The sequence below is a fragment of the Talpa europaea genome (genome assembly GCF_964194135.1).
Source record: "Talpa europaea genome assembly, chromosome: 5".
Lineage (NCBI taxonomy): Eukaryota > Metazoa > Chordata > Mammalia > Eulipotyphla > Talpidae > Talpa > Talpa europaea.
The window spans coordinates 9,387,055-9,405,844 of record NC_140071.1 but is presented as its reverse complement, the minus strand read 5'-3'; positions in this window follow the sequence as shown (position 1 = coordinate 9,405,844).

Below are 18,790 nucleotides of genomic sequence, written 5' to 3'. Positions count from 1 at the left end.
ATAAATCAACTTAGTTGCTGCACAGGGAAGTTAGTGAATTGAAATGAGCTAGAAAGGAAAGATACAAGGGTTCATATAAACTGGGGTTGAAACATCACTCAGTTATAAATGCCTTTTCTTAACATACACTATGCAACTCATTTTATGTGCATTCTTCTGAAACAGGTTGAATAGTTTTACAAATGAACCATTAGCCAGTTCAATGATTGAACTTACTGTATTTGCCTACTGAAAAAAGATTCAATTTTGTAGATTAAAAGTCATCAGAATATTGCCATACCAAATAATCTATGTAGCCCATGTCACTCAAACATTGTCTATTAAGTTTCTTGATTATGCTAGCACAAACGGATAAGGCAACTATGTCATCTCATTAGCTCTTTCAGTCTACATGTTTAGAGATATGTTAATGTGTGATTATGTTTATGGCATAACTGCAAGGGTATGGTTCTTGATAGTTGTTATGCTAGAAATATTAAATGACCTACCTGTTTAGGCATATTTGTTGGAGAAGAATATACACAGTTATGGATCTGATTTTATGAAATTTAATCTCTTTTGGAATATTGTAGTAAGTTTTGTTGAACAGATAATGGGATCAAAAGTAACAAAACATTTCTGAAACTAAAATTGAGTATGTTCTTTGGCTTACAATCAGACTGATTTTTTTTTTTTACTCAATGTATAAATAAATTTGCCATCTGTGTGGATGTTTTTTCTTTGCAGGAGTACAAACTATCTACAACATTTTTTTTTCTCTAAGAATAAATGCACAGTTGTTGAAAGCAAGTGTATCAGAATCAAAGACCTATATTCACATCCTGCCTCCATCATTTAGAAACTGTGTTTCCTTGGTCATGTTCCTTCATTTCTTTAGATTCATATCTTCATCTATAAAAAGCAAAAAAATAATTTTCACTGCCTCTATACATAGAGAATAATGAGTTCTGAGGAAATTTTGCCTATGGAATATAAATATACATGAGATGAGTTTTCAAGTTTATAAAATTCAATAGAAGATAAAGTTCTTATGATTTAAGGAAGAGAAAGCTATATTTTGAAATCATAAATTCCATTTTAATTTAAAAGAATGAATATTATTTATCTTATAAAATTCTTCCTCTATACCACCTTTCAAATGTTAAAATCATCTTCCCTGAAGGATATAGTTGCATTTTCTGTATTTTTTTTTACTTTTTTCCATTTTCCAACTTTCCTAATCACTCAATAAATCAATAAGTATTTAGTACTATATTCATTGAGGGGAGTGTACAAAAAAATCATATAAGGTCCTATTTTTGTATATAATGGTATTGTTTTCTATTTTCAGCATGATTTTTTTTTTCTGTTAAAGGGTATTGTCAAATGCAAGCATTGTGTTTTTCTACAACACATTTATGTCATTGTGATTTTGGAAAATAAATGGATTAAAGTTATTTTGGATCTTATCTAATAACAGTACCTTTATTTGACATCTAAATATATTGGATATTTAACTGTTTATTACTATGTTAATAATTAATAGTTTTTCCTCCTCTCTGTTCCAGAAAATTAATGTAGTTCTGCATCATTTCAGACTTTTAAAAAAGATAGTCATTATAAATGAAACCACTTCAAATTGAAAGGAGATTGGTTATAAAAAATGGCTCAGTGATAGAAAGTTTATAAATTCAAGTTTGTTTCTACTGTGAATAAAGAGAGGAGAACTAACAGAGAATGCATGGGGCTTGCTCATCAGTGTAACATACCAAACTGTGAAATTATTATCCATGGTGAATTTAAATGAGGTTGTCCTTCTACAAGGTAAATCAAATATTAAGTAACACAAAGCTCTATGAATTGATATAAAATTATTAAACCTATGAAATTCAAGAGTGATGATACAGTGCATTCATTATGTTGATATTGGTAGTATATAAGCATGAAATACAAATATAAATGATCATAGATTGCAATAGTATTTATAGCTGTTTGCATATATATAGCCCATTTTATGGCTGAATTTTTCTAATTATTTCATAGATGTTAAATCATTTTTATCCTCACAAGAATGACATGATGTAGCAACTATTCATTTTCCCATTTTTTAGATAAAACCATTAGATAAACATAGACATTATGTCTCCAAAATCTATGTTCCTAACTACCACTGATTATTTTAGGATCTACCAATTATATGACTTATATGCAATACAGAAGCATATAGAAGAGTATGTTGCAACCGACAAATTATGCCTAGTAAACCAAATTGTCATATATACATTCATTTATGTATGTGGTTATCTATATAATCTCTGGTACCAAGACCATGTACTCAGAGCCTAAAAAAATTAACATCTGGTCCATTGCAAAAAAAAAAAAAAAAAAAATTGCCCACTCCTGAATTGTAGGATTTCAAGTAAGAACAGCTAAGCATCTAAGTGATGCAAAAGATGCATAAACACACATATATTGTACATATATATATTACTATTATAATAACCCAAGAGATATATCATTATATTTGTTGTTTTCTCTAAATATAAGGAAAAATGTGGCAACAACTATAGCTTTCTGTAATGTATAAAATGTCAAAGTGAAAATCAGGAAGACTTAATTAAAAATATATTACATGCTGTTTATATAATTGGTGTCCAATATCAATTTATTGAACAATACTGAATATCACATTTTGGAGACTGGTTATAGAAAGAAGTCTATGTCCTTCTGGGTATTAAGTTAGTGTGTACAAGCTGATATATCATTGCACAAATTATTCAAGTCATGCACACCTCTGTTTCTCATTTTCAAATAGAAATGGCTGTCTACATTCATAACTTCATCATGTAGGTCTTATGATCCAAAAATAGTGCCTTTCATTCTCCTGTAATTATTAACCAACTGTAAGATACACTTAAGGCAGAACTGAAGTGAAAATATACTGTTTATCTCTGACAAAAGTGACCTGAGATAATGTTTTTAGTTTCTGTAGTCAAGTTGACTCGCTAGTGTTACGTCATCTATTTGAGAGACTTACCAAGTTGTGGTAAAATCTCAATTGTCTTTCAAAGGGATGCAACTCATCCACCCCTGAACTGACAGCATGATTAGTAGAAGTTAAATATGCACAGCAGCTAGTTCTAAAACAGGATGAGTAAAACCCGAAGATTTCCACGTTTTTGTTTTTTTTTTTTTAAGATTTATTTATTGGGCCTCCTCTGGTGGTGCAAGCAGTTGAGTGCCATGCTGTGAAGCTGTCCAGAGCCTCAGCAGCACCGGTTCGATCCTGGCCTGCCAGGGAGGTTCCCGCAAGGCACGGCAGACCTCTCCTGTCATGCCCACTGCTCCCCTCGGCAGTGTATTTCATCAGTCTGCCTGTTCTGTTCTCCACTCTGTCTCTGGTGAATCCTCTCACTCTCCCGTGCATCTGGCCTGTACCCTGGTTCTTCTATAAATAAATAAAAAATAAATCTTAAAAAAATTATTTATGTATGCATATAAGAGCTAGGGTGTTGGCCAGAGGTGCAGTGGGGTGAGAGGATTCACCAGAAACAGAGTGGGGAGCAGAACGGGCAGGCTGACTGAAACACACTGCCGAGGGGAATAGCGAATGAATCAGGAGAGGTCTTCTGCGCCATGTTGGTCAACTCCCTGTCCAGGCATTGAACTCATGCCTCAGTGGCTGGCCATAGCTTGATTGCACTGAGACTTTAATCACTGAGCCACCGGGAAGGCCCTCCACATTTTTTAAATTCCAAGCACTAGTAAGATCAAGATTCCATTTCTCTGTGGGGATGAGTGGATGAGAAGCAAAGAAAGTGCAGACGTATTATACAGATGGAGCTCTTCTCATGAAGGGACTTCTCTCATGAGCCCCAGATTGAGACACATACATTTGGTAACACAGTTTTTAAATTATGTCTAAAAACAATTGTGCAATTGGGTGAGATTTTAATTTTCCCTTTAATATTTTCTGTATTTTTAAATGTTAAGAATGTGTTAGATCTATAATTAAAAGCAAACATAACTTCCACTTAAGAAAAAAATAAATTTCACAGGTTGGATGTACATGGGTTATACACATAGCTACAGTTGTGACTACTTAGCTATAATTACTCTGATGTTTTTGCAAAGTATCAAAGAAACTTGAAGTAAGGAAAAGTTTTATTTCCAATTTTTAAAAATAGTCTAGTCTTGAATTTTCCGTTATCTCGAGTTTTATCAATTGATTGTCAGCAAGTCAAAATTTTGCAAAATCTTGTGAGTCACAGGATTTCCCCATATGTGTTAGCAGGGAGAGTTAGAAACACAAATCATTTTGTTGCTTATTCTGCAATGACCAAGAAGCTAGTTACCACCTGGATACTCAAAGCCTGCCAGCTTTGCCTAAAGAGATCCCAAAATACTTGAGCTGACACAGCGCTTATCATGAAGGTTTTGGAGATTCATTCCACCTCATTCTTTTGGGAGAGAGTGGAGGGTACTGGAGTTTAGAACTCTCAGATCAGGATTATTCAGAACAACCAAGGATAATCTCTTAGATTTTTCACAAGGGTCTTTGTATTAATTTCCTCTTTTAGGCCTGTCCTAACACACTGATCTATGGAAATTCTCTAGTTTATCAACATCAATAGCATATTATATAGAAACATATATTAATGGAATAACCATTTAATACAGTCAAATAGGTAATATAAAATACTTTAGTTTCTACAAGTTCTCTTCAATGTAGGATTTTAATTAACTTAAAAAATCTTTTACAATGAAGAAATGAAATTGCTAAACATTTTAAACAATTTATCTGTCATGTAATTGTTGTTTATATTTTCAATTCACATTCAATTTAAATTTGAGGTCTATTATCTCATAGGTCAATCTTGCTAGATTATACTATTACCTTTGTATTGATTTTCATAATATAAAACTGTTGATAATGACATGATTATTCTTACTCTATCCAATTATGTAAGTCATTACCCTTTCTACATGGTAGTTAAACATTTTTATATTATTTACTATGCTCACAAGTGAATCTTTGATATTATAATTATATTCTGTAATTATGTAGATTTCCAACCTATTTTCCATTGACTCTTTTCCCTTGGATAAAAATATTCAAAAGAGGATTTCAGTATAATATAGCAAGTTAAAATATATCCAAAAAAACATTGCAATACAATAATAAATTAAGCAAAGCATTTTTATGTCAGTTGATCAACTAGAAACTGTTTCTTCCATTCATGTAGATACTAAAGGCATCTGGAAAACTGAGACAAAACAAAACACAAATGCCAGATATTCCACATTTCAGTACCTCCAGAGGATCTTTTTAGCAATTTCCAAGTTAAGCAGGGATTCTGCCAGCCTTTGAAGCTATGAAAATCATTGCTCAAAAAAATTGTTTCTTTGATGTACACTCAGGATGCCTCCATGACATATGGGGCATTACAAATAATGGTTAAGCTCTAACTTTTAAACTACTTCAATGACTGATGTTTAGATTCCATTTTGGTTTGAACATTCTCTCCTCTAAATGGCATTCAATAGTTCTAACTCATAACATCCAAACACAAAAAAATCATAGGTATAAAATATTTTTTACCATAACACAACATTTAAAATGTGTCTACTGTAATACATTGTCTATACTATAGGGAAAGGTTAATGCAAGTGAATGTAGAAAGGGCAATATCACTAAATTAATAATATCTGTGCTTTTAACAAGGGGGTTTTGGAGAAGGCAAATGATGGCTCATTTCTAGAATGAGAGCTAGGAAAACACATCTCTTAATTTGATGGGGTAGTCCAGTTTATACCTGCAAGACCAATATATGTATTAATGCAATGGCCCTTTTGTATGAAAATTAAGTGGTCACCATAACATTGATGGAGAAGGATTGAATCATTTGTAGGAGAAGTAAAGTGAGGAAGTTGTGTGCTAGTGCAACATTTATAGTGGTGAAAGAAAAGAATAGTCCACGTTCTAATGATATCTAACACATTATAAAGTCAGGTACACATGACTGGGATTTGATTTAAAACACAGAGTAAGACCAGTGCTGTTTGAAGTGCTTTGTCTTCATTGCATGATTTTTTTTTTAATTTATTGGTCTTGTTGTTAATCAAGAACATCACTCCTATGGTCTTATCTCTCTGTGGTCCTGGTCTCAGCCCTTGAGCGCTTTGCTTCCCAATCACCTTCATATAAAAGAGGGTGACTTATTGTCTCACATATTCCCTTTTATACTAACTAGTCCTATTTGTCATGCAAAACTTTGATGTTGATCTTCCTACAGTGTGTTCCCATAATTGACACACTTTCAGTGACTGTACAGTGATTGCTGCTCTTCACCATGAAAGTCAGTGTGTTCCATAAATTGGTGAGTTACTATCCAGCATTTATACCACCATTATCCAATAGAAAAATGCTTCAATCCACTTGCTCCATTAACCCCAATCTATTCTGTGCTATATGGCTTTGTCCCAAGACATTTTCAGATTTCTAGTGTAAGGAAACACCTTAATTTTCACTTCTCTGATGGCAGAGGTATTGTCTTACATTTCTTACAATTTCTAAAAATTTATATTGCCTACAAGCAATTCTACACTCTCTGGCAATTGGCTAATTACTTGGTCAGGCTCCGATAATTTCATGTTTGCTATTATTTTTCTTCCTAACTGGATTAAAGTTGGGGAATGAGTGAGCATGTGTACAAATGTATTTCATCTAGCATAGATTAAGTTTTCAATATTATTGCACAGATTTGCAAAAACAACATAATGTTGTTTCATTGGCATTTTTATTTTATTGTCTATGATTTATCTCTTATTTTTCAATCATTCTAACACAATCTCAGTTATAAGTCTCTAACACCAGAAAGAGGGAGGGTAAAATTTCCCTCTGCAAGCTGGTTAGAGAAATGTTTTTCAGAATATTTCTTTACTTCAAAACAAGCTACTCTCTGTTAGGGTTGATATCGATTCTAACTTGATTGAATGGGAAGGTTTTCTACCAAAATGTAAGGTTCAATCAATCACTTTTCAACTTTAAGGATCATCCTTGTAGTTGTCTCTTCTCCCTGGGCCCTCTTTTTCATTAATTTCTTTTTAATCTTCTATCTAGCATCAGGCGTTTTTCTGGATGAGCAGATATCATTGAGAAGATCAGAAAGGAAAACAAACTAAAAATCAAACCCTCCCTTGTTATTGGACATGGAGAGACAAGAAAGATAAAAGTAAATTTATTACAGAGTATTTTTGACTAAGTGATCCTTCAGTTGAGCCTCACCTCTTTCTCCTTCTGACCTTTTGGTATCACTTGGATGGGCTATGTATAAATCACTCAGGTTATCGTAGGGAAACACCACAGACTGGTTGAATCAAACAACAGAAATATATTGTCTCACATTTCTGGGGGATGAAAATCCAAAATTAAGGGGTTGATAGGTTTGGTTTCTCCCAAGACCAACCTGCTTGACAGTTGATGCCAACTGCTCACTGTTTTACTGACTTTCTTCTGTCCCTGCACCTCTTTGTGCTGAATACTCTCTTTTTATAAGGATACTGATGAGATTTGATTGGGACCCATCCTCATGACTTCATTTTATTCTAATCACCACTAATCCTGGCTCCAAATACTTTCTGAGGTACTAGGGATTAGGACTCATTATATGAATTTTGGAAGGACACAATTCAATCCCTATTAGATCCCTTCAGCACACAGCCATAGAGCATTCATGTTGGTTCTGGAAAAATCATTGTCGAGAGTCAATTATTTGCATGCAAATTGGCATAATCACCTCTGCCTTTTGGCATTAAAATATTACTGGTCTTATTCCATTTTGAGCTCTGTGGAAAGCATCAGAAATTGGTTGGGACACTAGTCATAATTCCAGACATAAAAGAAAAATAATATGATGTTTCAAAAATAATACATTAACTTTTAAAATAATCAATGACCACATATAGAGTGTGTATGATTAATTCACCATAGTTTCTGTCCATAATGTTGCATTCCTGTGTTGGGTAAAAAATGAGTTTACTACATATTAAATAAAATTAAGTGCAAAGCATGTGATTAAGAACATGAGTTAGTGGGCCTCCCCGGTGGCGCAGCGGTTGAGCGTTGGGTTGCGAAGCTGCCCGCGGCCTCTGCGGCGCTGGTTCGATCCCCGGCTGCTCCCCGGCCCCCGGAGGAGGGTCCCACATGGCGCGCAGACCCCTCCTGCCGCCCGCTGCTCCCCTCAGCAGTGTACTTCGGTCCTTCTGCCTGCTCTGCTCCCGGCTCTGGCTCTGGTGAATTCTCTCACCCTCCCGCGCTTCTGACTGTACCCAGTGCATGTATAAACAAAACAAACAAACAAATAAATAAATAAAAACATGCCTCTATAAAAAAAAAAAAAGAACATTAGTTAGCATGTATAACAACGTTACTGTGCACCAGACAGAAGCTAATTATATATATATATATACACACATACATACACATATATATTATATATAATGCTCATATATGTGTGTATGTATGTGTGCATATATACATGTATGTATATATACATGTGTGTATATACATATATGAGCATTTTTAAACTTCAAATAAGTATTATTTAAGTAAGTATGCTATTAATCTATCCAACAACCCAGTGATACATGTATTATTATTCTAGATTACAGATGAAAGAAGTGACACAGGATGCTTAAAAACCGCTCAATGGTGTCATAACTTTAAGTTCTTGGAAATGAATTTGAACCCAGATTTGCGTTCCTTTACAGCCTCAATACTTTGTTGTAGTGCAAGAATATGTTCAAAGATTAATTTCTAACACAATTTGCTTCATCCATCACAACACTATTAAATTGACAAATACATTTTTAAGAGATGCTACATTTTAGATCAAGCTATTTCCTTTGTGTTATTTCTTCCTTCATTTTGCAAAGATATCCACTTTGTACCTTTAGCCATCAATCATTAGGAGCCACAGTCCATCTTCCACAGAAAGAAAACAATAAAACACTTGAGATACTTTATGGAATTCAGATATTGGAACATTTTGCAATTGCACCATCATATTACCTTGGTTTTTTCAGCATCCATTCAGGAGACCAATTTTGCTCCAGTGATTGGGGTCATCACCTAGGACTGCCTCATTCCCTCCCACTTTTTTCTCTCTACTTTTCTCATACTGATTCTTCAATAGTCGGGGACAATCTGGTGTTGTTTTTCTCATATTTAGTGTTTATAAATGCTATTAATGATTCAACTTGAGCACTTTTATTCACCAACTTTCAGTGACTATATGATGATTATTTTATTTCATTAAAATCCTACAAACAGAACATAAAAGTAATTTTACAGATATGTACATGCACATATTTCCCTCAATACATATATGTTTCATTAATCATTTTTTTATTTCTAAGTAAATATAAACTAATAAGCCTATTTATGTCTTAGCTAAGTATAGCTAAATATTTAGCTAAGTATAAGGGTTTTGTTTTGTTTAGTATGTAAGTACTAGCATTACCTAAAATAATAAGAGAGAGGTTTTAGAGCTTTTTGATGTGTTCATAGTATTCTGATTTAGCTATTGTTTTTTTGATGTTGATAACAAAACTTCTGAGCAGAAAACAAAGTTGATGGTTGCCATGTTTATGAATGATTCTATTTACTATTACCACAGCATGAGCCTGTGATATATTTTCTATTACACAACAATTAAGGGACATCTATGGTTATGATATCAAACAGTATTAAAAGAAATTCATATATGAGGATTACCCCCAAAGAACTATATATACAAGAAAACTAACCCAGTCAGTTCCTAGTAGCTTATGTTACAGATGATTTATATTTATGAATCTTTAGATCTTATTCAAGAAATCCACATTGAATTTTTAAAAACAAAATCACTAGGCATGCCCCCAGGGTTAACAACATTTAATTATAACTTGTTTATAAAGAACGTCTGGAAAATGTGGAGGATTAATTTAGAACAATGTGCCCATTTGCTTAAATGAGCCATTGCTGGCGCTCTGCCAAGTTGATGATTTCACAGTCTTACCTGGAAGGTTCTTAGTAAGTTAACATTTTGGGACACTGTAAGAGGGATCAGCTGAAACAACTTTTTATTGTTTTTATGTGTATTACAAGCTTATCCAAACCTTATTTATTAGATTATTTTACTCAGATGGCCTCAGGCTAAATGGAACACCCAGGTACTCAGAATGAGTGGTACCCACTTGAGCTGAGCATCTGTGCAAATGTCTACATCCCCGTGATGGTTGTGGGATTTCAGTTCTGATTAACTGCAATGAACACTTTAGTATCAGACTTTAAAGTATTTGTAGATTGGGGCACTGTCAATGTTCAGAAAGTTTTTGGGAATACACACTTGGATTAAATTCTCAGTTATGTTTTAGGATTTCTGCAAAATGTAATTGAAGATGGTACACTTTTGTTTTCTTGTCTCAAAATGGTTATAATGATACAGCACTGATGAGACTTCACTGGAAGAACAGAAATAATATAATACATGTTAAATGGCCCTACATTCACTTAAATAAGGTTTTGAACCTGATAAGCACCCCCCCACCCCCCAGCTTCCTCTATGGAACCGGTGACCTCAAAGAATGGGCATCTGTTAATGAAATTAATTGAGAGATTCTTTAACTTTCTGTTGAAGAATGAAAATTTCAGACTCAAGCTCAGCACAGTCTCTCTGTTTTGTTGTACAAGGACTAATGAATATCAACCTAAACATAAGTTTAAGGAATTAACTTTAAAATTGATAAGTTAATATATTAGAAGTTGATAATTTATGGATATTTAATATTAGCTTTCTCTTCTGAGTCATCACTTCCTTATCAATAACTATGTTCTTCAGTGGGCATATTTGGAAAAAATTATAAAGTCTGAATCCTGTTTTTTGAATTTCAATTTTAGTTTTTGCCATCTATATATTGCAAAAATAGGGAAGATGTGCTAATAGGCACATTGTTATTTTTGCTATGGTATCTTCTGGATCATGCTAGCTCACTGCTAGATCCTCAGCTAGTCATTAATATCAGACAGAGTTCCACAAAATTAGCCTACGTGTAACAACTATAATATTCCTGTATTTCAATGGTGGCATCAATTTAACATTTTCATTTTTCCAAATATGAATAGCAAAATTTGAGAATCTAGAAGTCAACTTTCACTTTGACAGCCTATAATTAATTTATATAAAGTATGTCTTTTCTAAGAAAATAATTAACCAATAGTGATCTCTTGGAAGTCAATTGCTGTATTAAATATAACTTTCCATTTGTATTTGAGATCAGATTTATACTTAAGTGTCTTCACTTGGACAGAAAAAATCAGGCAAAATTAAATAATTTGAATCATTATGTATGATGGGGACAAATATTTACCATTCAATTCTGAGTGGTTATTTTTCAGTATATTGTCAAAATTACACTGACATATAATTTGACAGATACTTGCTCCTTTCATATAGGGCAAGCTTTGGTGCACTCAAGAGGGAACTGACTGCTTTGGTAGAGAGCCAGTCTCTGTGTATTTGTGCCATCTGTCATATTAAACAGAAGGACACCAATCATGTGATTTCACAGGACACAATGTCTGTGTTATTAACGTTATTTTAGAATATCAAGGATAGAGCTCTGTGTTCTATTTTCTTTTCCTTTTTTCAATTAAACCAGCATAAAATCAGATGATGCTTCCCCCAAAACAAAACACCACAGATACTGGCATGAGAGACCAAAATCCCAACTTGATTGAATTTCTTTAAATCAGCCACCGGGCCTCCCTGGTGGTGCAGGGTTTAAGTCACAGAACTATCAAGTTATCACCACACACTACAGCATGAGTTTGATCCTCAGCCAGGGAGCTGACCCATTTGGCACAGCAGACTTCTCCTGTCTGCCCTCCTCCCCTCTTCAGCAGTGCATTTCTGTAGACCTGCCTGTTCTGCACCCCACTCTGTCTCTGGTGAATCCTCTAACCCCCACACTCTGGCCTACACCCCAGTTCTTATATGTATAAATAAATAAAAATTAATCTTAAAAAAAACTTTCACCTCTCAGCTTTCATAAAACTGCCTCCTTGAAGTAACTGGTTCATCAAATTGAAATAATATATATTGACTTTTTTAAATAAAAATAGAAAATGTTCTACTGAAAATTATGTTGTGCACAGCTGTGATTTTTTTGATCTTTGTATTTTTATAAATGTTTGATCTAAATTTGCCAATATATTTAAATATTAGTTTTTTCATATCACATCTGGAATTCTTACTTTCATCTTCATAAGGTAACACTTTTTATTTATATTACAGTTTTAAGCTCTCAATTCTAACTGAATGCACGTATGATTTATGAATTTGAGGGTATGCTAATGAGTGACCTTGATAAGATTTCTAGTCTCCTTTACATTGGTAACTTCTCTGCAACATAAAGTATTTGAAATGCATCTTAGAAATTGGAAACACAAAGAGGGAATATGCAGAGACACGGAGACATCACCAAGTGCGCTCACTAAAGCATTTTTTTCCTCATAGAAAGGGACTTTAGACCTTTAATGTGTACTCATTTACACATATTTGTGATGATCATGTTTATCGATTGCAAACTAAAGCCCTCCACTATAGTCCACTGTGTTCTCTCCCTACCTGTTCTCTTCCTTTCTCCCCTTCCATGTCTCCAGTATATATTAAGTTTTAGGGAGTTGGCTTGAAATTTGTCTTTGTCTGGTTTCTCTATATTCCACGTATAAGTGACACCATTCGATATTTATCTTTCTCCTCTAGCTTGTTTCACTTAGCATGATTTATTTATTTATTACTTCAGCATAGAATTACTGGGGTGCAGGCCACAGGTGTGGGGGGTGATAGGTCTCACCAGAGATAGAGGAGGAGCAGAACAGGCAGATCGACTAAAATATATTGCTGAGGGGAGCAGCAGGGAGACAGGAGAGGTCTGCTGTGCCATGTGGGTAGCTCCCTGGCCAGGGATCGAACTCATGCTTCAGTGGCTGCAGATAGCGTCATAGGTTGCATCTTAACCCCTTGCACCACCAGAGAGGCCCAAGAATATTTCATTTTTTATCATTTATTGTAGCATGTTTATTTGTCTTTAGCTGTTAACACCAAATGATTTCCATGACAGAGATGATCACATGGTTTATTTACAACCAGCAAACTGGACAGCAGACCTTTAGGTACCTCATGTGTGTCAGCCAATGGAACACTGGAAGAGAAACTTTCCAGACAAAACCCAGCATTTTCTTTGATCCCTCCCAAGGGTTCCTTTATTATCCTTTATTATCTGCCAATAATTCCTGTGCAGAATGTCTTTTCATGGTAGAATAGAGGCACACTTGTGGTGGCATTAACCATCAGAAAAGATGACTTTGTCACATCACATTTCACCATCAATGAAACAAATGAGAAGCTGTAACTTTAAAGCTTTCATTTTCTATAAAATTTTCTGACAACTAACCTGTACAAAGGTGCCAGGTAAATTGTCCTTTTTATTGTGATAACATCGTATATCTTTCTAAATTTTACTTCTTCCTTTTTGTAGGTTGCCATTAATTTGGATATTTATACTGACACCTGAGAGACAAAATGTTGTCAAATTCTCTTTCTCTCCCCTCTGTAAAATAGCCAAAATAATACAGTTTTAATTCAATGAAGATTATCTTTTCTTCCTCTTTTTTATAGCCATTTAATCCTAAATTAGGGCGTAAAAGACCTTCAGCAACTCCCCCACCTCTGTCCAAGAGAAAAAAAAAATCAATTTTCCAGGATTTCTAATGCTCTTTTTTGGTTTCCATAGCAGTCAAGGGCAAGCTGAGAAGGAGGAAAAAAAAAAGATTTATTTCCAACACTAGTGAAAGCTGAGTCCCAAGATAAAAGAAAAAGCCAAGCATAATGAGAAAAAGGGAAAGCAAAAGAAAGCAAACTCCTATCGGTCTGTACTGAATATGACCTTTGTTCTCAAAATTCTAAGAGTAATAAATTATAAGAGAACATAGAACATCGTCTGTGTCATTGAAGCTCTACCTATTGCTTGACTACGGATCTGAGCGACAATACACAGATGGAAGGCAATGAATTTATGAAATTATGTGCCAGTTCCCAGGATAGGACTTGAAATGTGCACTTGCTGTTGGCACCAGTATTGGGGCTTTGTTTGCTCTAATGCCAGTACTGCATGCTCACACTTTGCTTTTTGTGCCAAAGTTAGATGCTCAGATTTGAAAGCTAAAATTTATCAAGTTTTAGTACTGCTTCTCCAAAGCCAAATGGTGGTGGTATAAAAAGTTACTTTTTTTAAACTTCAATTTAAATGTAGAACTGCCACATTAAAATGAATTTACTCTCATCAAAAAATTCAGATATGAAACATTTCCCTGTCAATGAGCTCATCTAAAAATGCAAGAATGCTTTTTCTGTCTAATTCTGGTTTTCATTGGATAGTATGGTTTTTTTTTTTGTTTTTGTTTTTTGATTTTTGCCAATTTTCCTAGCTTTTAGACTTAGGTATGTATTTCTTTTTCTCACTAAACTAATCATATCCCTTATTTTAAGGATTGTTTTAAGAAGAAATGAAGGTAAACAATTTTTTTTCCAAATAGTGTCTATCAAATTGAAATAAAAATAAAATATTTCCATTGTAAACTACAAGTTCACTCTTCCATTGTATCTTGGGAGGGTGTGTATGAGGGTGGGGGAGGAAGCAAAGTTAATTTGCATCTTGTAAGGCTGATGTTCTTCCACAGCCTTTTCTTGGTAAATCATGCTAATATAAAATTCCATAGAAACTTCCAATATTCCCTACTAGAAGAAATGTTTACTAAATGTTCACACATTGCACCTCTGAAACACTAAACTTATGCCAGCAGTTCTCATTCCTTTGCCAAATCACGGAACCAGCTAAGGATCAATAAACAAAGTATGTTTGCTTGGGTCTCACCCTAGTACGATTAAATCAGAATCTCTGAAAGCAGAGCTTAGACATCAATGCTTTTTAATGCTCCTGATTAGATTCTAACATGCAATCAGAACTGGAAACCCTCTTCTATGTAATGGGATGTTTTGTAACTTTGTTGAAGCAGAGAAAGTATGTATTGAGGATGTATCATCCAGTGAAACAGTAATCCTAAATCAGTGATTTAAAATGCCAGGAACATACATTACCTTTCTAGTCACTCCCTAATTATTAGCAAGATGAGCATTAAGGATTCTACAAAGAATCACCAGATTTTCTGGGTTTGACTTTACATTCTCCATTTGCATTTTTTTTTCTTTTCCCTATAGGACATTTACATGTGAAGAATATCAGGATATAGGAGTCACTTGTATGTAAAAATGGGGTGTGAGATTATGAGCAGTGTCTTCTCAGCTCTGTGAACACTGTATTTGCTATTGAAAAGTGGAATGTAAAAATACCTTCTCTGTCTATTGTACAAAAAAAAGTGGGAAGCAGCACTCACTCAAAGTCTGCTAGAAAAACATTCACCGGGTGGTTAGAGCAACAGAGAGATGGAGCTTCCCCTTGCCCATGTAGGACGGCACCCAGAAATCTAGCATATCATTTCAGACTCTCAGGGAGCAACCTACTCCTTGGATGCAGGGATATTAAGCTGTCAACTAGGGAAGTGTAGATTTTTCTGGTAGGATCAGGCTTATGGAAAAAGAAAAGTGTGACATGGTGGATAGAAACTGGCCTCTGATTTTATTCTGGCAGCCTGGTATTAGAAGTGAGTGTAGCACTGATTGGGTTTGGTGGAGTTGCAGGGCACTTGGGTTCACTCTGGGAAAGGTTTCACCAAAGCTCCCGTTTCAGCAGCACACGGCGACTTTCCCAGTCAAGTTTCTCCACGAGGCAGAGACATTAGTTATATTTAAAGAGCAGGTTTATTAGGGAAAGGAAAGGAACAGGTTTTGCTGAGAGAGGCCTGCATGGTTGCAGGTGGGCAGCCTTGACAGGTCACGGGCAGCCAGGAAGCTGCTGCCCTGCAGAGGGATAGAGTTGGTGAGAAGAGGCACCTGCAGAGTCACAGGTGGGCAGTGGGAGTGCTTCGCTGAGCCTGTGTGGAGACTGCACTGATAAAGCCCTTTTCTCTTTGGGAGGGGTCACTCCTCCTGGAGTGGCTGCTTGTTGCTGATGTTGGGTAACAGGCAAAACCAGGAAGGAACCAGAGATTCCAGGGTGGACCCACTCCCTGTAGCATCTGATCCTGCTTGGGTCTCATGCCTTGTGATCAGGCCCTGGCGCCTAAGGGTCACGACCTCTACAGCTGGGTTCATGGTCTTGTTATTCCCCGCGACCCCCACCTCTTTGTGTGAGTCAGGTTTTCGTCTTGCGAGGCCTCCTTGCCAGTTTTTCTATTCTTGTCCCCCATCAGCATTAATCTCTCCTTTGGTATAATCAGTCATTGGGTCCCAATCTTTGTGGTCAAATTAATATGATCTGGCAAAGTAGTGGCAGTGTTATGCGATATTCACCATGGGGAGCCTGTCCTCTGGGCTTATAAGGTCTGGGGTCCTTGAGTCTGGCGGAGATGGTTGCCTCAAACCTAGGGCCATTGCCACTTTATTAGAGACCAGCTCTGTTCCTGGGAGACTGACCGGTGGGAAGTCAATCTGGAGTAAGCAGAGATTTGCCTGCATTCAGTCTACTCTTCTCATTCAAAGGACGGTATCATACCCAAGTGTCAGTGACTCACACCACTTAGCTAGCATCTGATTGGTCTAGTCTATGATCCAGGTACCAAATATTTAAGGGAAAATTTAAGGGCAGATCCAACATGCCCTGACCCCATGGCAGGCTCATGGGCTGTTGGGCTCCAAGGAGCCACAGCTACAGCTGGCCTCAGTGACTGAAGCACTCTGCACCCAGTACCCCTTCAGCTGGTTCCAGTAACAACTTAAGGGGTGGGGGGGGAAGAGCCTGCAGCAGCACTGGGACTGGGGTCACAGTTCCTGCAAGGTGGACCCTGCTGGGAGCCTGCCATTTGTCTTTTGACCCAGGACTCCACCCCCTCTCTACTCTGGACAACTGGAGCCTTAGCTCTGGAGCTGACCCAATGGCACCCCAAGCTCCTCCCTGCAGCCCTGAACCAGGGGCTGTGGGGTGGTGGTGGGCTGGGGGCTAACTGTTGCCTCTGGTGGGGAGCTTGTTTGTTTGCTCAGCACAGGGCAAATCTCCTCTGCAAGCCCAGTGGGGTTGCATGCCCTGGGGCTGCGTGGGACAGGAACCCAGCTGCCTGCCGGCCTTTGCCAGCAGCCGGAGCTCCAGGGGTACGCACCACACCCACTGCCACTTGCACAGCCCACCTGGTGCAGGCCCTGGTGCTCCAAGCCGGTTAGGGCGGGGCAGGCAGGGCCGTGGGCGCTGCCAGAGGCAATGCTTCTGAGCTGCAGCTGCAGGAAACTCCCGCTGCTGCTGGAACACTGAAGTCTCAAAAGGGGCTTGCGCCAAGGGAGGGGCTGCCCGCAGGCCACATCTCCCGCCTCTGCTGCTTTTGGATCTGCGCGCCCAGAAGCAAGAAGCGGGAAACCACGCCTGCTGAGGTCAGGGCCCGCCTGGAGCCCTGGGGTTCGGGGTGCCGCGCCAGCCCCCTGCATTTGCCAGGAATCACCAATCTTCCAGGATTCCCAAATCCTCCTGGGGAGGAACAAGGGCTCACACCGCTCGCTCAGGCACAGGTACTGGTGCACGCCACTGCTTTCTACTTATGGGCTTTAAATTAAAACACGTGGAGTCGATGAAATCATGTTAGTCAATATTTATTGAGCACTTAACATGAGTCAGGGAGCTTTCCACTTTCATGTAATGGTTCATTATTCCTCACAACAGCTCTGTGATAGAAATGTTCTTGTTATCCCATTTTTTTTTCAGGGAGGAAATCAAGGTAGGCAGCGGTGGATGTCATGGGGCAAAGATTATGAGGCAAATAAGTGGTCGAGTTTGATTTTCAAGGCATGAATAAACTACATTTTGTGGTTAATGGGTTATCGAGGGGTGCTATGAGAAACCAGTGTGGATGTTTTTGCAATAGTAATGTGACTGGCATGAGGATAGGTGATTGCAACACGTCAAAATGGATAGTGCAAGAGATATTTAGAAGATTGAATCAGCAAGACTTGGTGATTGAGCAGTTGTGTGGGGTAAGCAGGAAGGCATATCAATCACTATTCTCAGTTTTCTATCTTGTGAAATAAGAGAGGGGGTGTTTGAGATAAAGGAGGTGTGTGTCTGCAAGATCACAGATTTAGTTTGGGATGTGATGCATTTGTGGTGACTATGCTGTTTCCATTGGAGTCATCCCACAGCTTGTTCTGAGTATTATTTCACCATTTTTTTTTTTTTTAATCATTATGATTAGAGAAGTTGCTTTGGCCAGAGATGTGACCTGGCAGTCCAGTGAAGCTATGGGAGGCAAATAAATTATAGAAGTAGAAAAAAGTATTCAAATATATATGCTCACATGTACAGCATGTGTCCTTATACAATATCTTTGTTCAATTTCTGCTTATCTTTGAGATAAATAGTTGAGCTGAATGAGCTATAGAAGCCTTTCTAGGTCTAATTGCTTTTTATTTCAGTGTGTGTGTGTATGTGTATCTGTATATTCCTGCACACACAAACACATAAGTGTGGCACTTGTTTTCTGCCAGTTTGTTGAGATGATAAGATTCATTCCACAGTTATATACTGAGGTCCTTTTGTGGAATAGTTAGATATAGGAAATTATGAAATAACTAAAATAGCTCCTGACTCCAAAGAGTCTGCCTCTTTT